The sequence below is a fragment of the Chrysochloris asiatica genome, unplaced genomic scaffold, assembly GCF_000296735.1.
Source record: "Chrysochloris asiatica unplaced genomic scaffold, ChrAsi1.0 scaffold00047, whole genome shotgun sequence".
Taxonomy (NCBI): Eukaryota; Metazoa; Chordata; class Mammalia; order Afrosoricida; family Chrysochloridae; genus Chrysochloris; species Chrysochloris asiatica.
In genome coordinates this window covers 6,046,094-6,048,786 of record NW_006408565.1, presented here as the reverse complement: position 1 = coordinate 6,048,786, position 2,693 = coordinate 6,046,094, and positions in this window count along the sequence as shown.

Sequence of the window (2,693 nt, the reverse complement as noted above, 5' to 3'; positions counted from 1 at the left end):
GCACAGGCACCTTGTTGTCTAGCAGCATGTCCCAAATCTCAGTAAGTTCCTCCTTGGTGAACACAAAGTCCATATCTCCCTAGATGTGAGGCAACAGTTTCCCCCCAGTTGCTTTCCATATGCCCCTGGATGCCCTTGCCAATCATGGTGCTATTGGCCATCTGAACCACAGCCTTCCCATGGATCTGTGCATCTGCTTGGAGTCCACATTGTCTGCTCCCATGATGAAGCATTTTGAAGAATCATCCACAAGTTGGATCATCTTAAAGAAGTAGTTGGACTTCCCAGTGCTCTGTCTTTTCTGGGCATCATGGTGGTACATCAGATATTGCCATACAGGGTTTAAAGATGATGTCATGCTCACTAGAACCTGGCAAGAATGATTCCAAAAAGGGGGAGGGGGATTCTTTGCTGGTTACCGAGATGTGGGGGATGGAGTGAGGGGAGGGAGGGGAAGGTAGAGCACAGGGTAGGGAATAGACACAGGATAGTTTGGGATCTGGGGAGGGGGCAATACACAGTAAGGGGGATGGGAATGTAAGAGCAAGGCAGATGGGAAAACAATTAGGCAAGTTTGATGGACTAAGCAGGACAGAGGTAAATAATGATGTATGCACAACCTTGGAACAACAGGGCTCTGGGATACAGGGATTGGAATGGGCAAAAGGGGGGATATAATGTTAAGATACTTGGTTGTCTTTTGACTGTTGGTTTCCCTGGCATACCATTATAAAATAGACACTTGAGGGGGAAAGAAAGGAATAGCCAGGCATATCACCATAGAAAGCTTGTAAGTCCATCTTCTGCCTATAACTGATTGGAATACCTAAAATGAGGCTACAACTTGCCTAGTGAAGGAGGCTTCCTGCGGAGTCTCTGCATTGCATAAAACCATAAGTGGAGTCTTGAAACACATCCAGAATCTTCTGAGGTGGGAAATTTACACTGGAAAGGACAAGCAGACCAGCCTGAAGTGGCTAGAAGAACAGAAGATACTTCTTGAAAGAAAGACTGACAGGAAAAGTACAAAATAATAATGGCACTCTGACTGACTGCAACAAGAACAAGCAAGTTGCTTACCCAGGAGACATCAAGGCAAGTGATCAGGTCCTCTCAGGACAAACCCCCTTCTAAGACTAAGACTCAATGGGAATACATGAGCAGACATGTGCTCTGACTGGTGACCACGTTGTTCACTGATAAAAGGAAGTGAGGTAAAAACAGCTATGAATCTGCGAGCTAAGTCCAACTATGTTCAATACACTCCTGTGAACCCGGGTTGATCAGCAGTATGGCAAGGCCCAGGGACTCCTGAGCCCAGAGGACTAGAGTGGAGAATGAAGCATCCAGCTGATAAGAAGAGAGGGCATATGCACAAGAACACCCAGACTTGCAGATAATACCCACTTGACCTGGTTTCAAAGGCTGGATGACCAGAGTTCAACTAGAAGAAAAAATAATAAAATAATCTGATACAATTTGATGAACTTGACCTACACCTATGGATGCAGTAGCTCAAAAGAGGGAGCGAATCTTTACAGTGAGGATCATTCCCACCCCCTTGATACACAGGGTAGACAGGGATGGGCAACTTGGACATTCGCTGCCCAAAATGGGGGGAAGGGGATACAAAGGCAAGAAATGACTGGCTTACAAGTTTTCAATAGGGAGCCTAGGTCCAGAGGGAATAGAGGAGGGTAGAATCTCTACTGAGTAGTATCCAATCTGTCTGTGTGGGGTGATGAAAGGAGATGGGGATAGCACTCATGTGGCACAATAGTGAATAATTGCTATCAGTACTGACCGTGAGGACTGGAAATGTAAAGGTAGACATTTTGTAGCAAAGGAGGGGAGTGATTGACTTTGCAGTCCAGGAGTGGAGGTCCCTGGAACCATCAAGGGAGAAGAATGGGGTGCGGGACCCTACCCAGAGAAATAGTGACACCAGAGATGGAGGCAGAGACAATGACATGGAGAGATGGAGTGGCTGGGAACTCTAGACCCAGAGAGGGAGACGGGCTGTGTGCTGATGACCAGGGGGAAGGCTTACAGGGTAAATACCCTTTGGTTGCTTGATGATGCATGGAGGGGATTGTAATCATGGCAATGAAACGATATATGATAGGATGAATGTTCTCCCTATGTAAGCTATCACATAATTCACAATAAAACTTTTTTTTTTTTTAAGAAAAGAATGATTCCATAGGGCTTTCAAGGCTGTGCTCTTTCCGGAGCAGATCACCAGGTCTTTCTCCTGAGGCACCTCTAAATAGGTTTAAGCCTCCATCCTTTCAGTGAGTAGTCTAGTACTAAACTGCCGGTGACACCCATGGATCATAAACTCACAGTCCCATCCACTTCCAATGAGTTGACTCTGTCACATAGGGAACCTGTATACTTTTATTTTTCACCCATGGTGCAGCAGATGGATTTGAACTGCTAACCTTGCAGTTAGCACTTCATTGCTTATTGACAGTACCATCAGTGCTCTTTATAACTACATTGGTGATGGTGGTGGTGGTTGTGTGCCAACAAGTCAGTTCCAACTCATAGTGCACCTGTATGGCATTTCTTAGGCTTTAAGTCCTTACAGAATTAGAAAGCCTCATCTTTCGTCCTCAGAGCGACTGGTGGATTTAAACTGCTGATCTTGTGGTTAGCAGCCCAACTTGTAACCCACTATGTCACCAGGG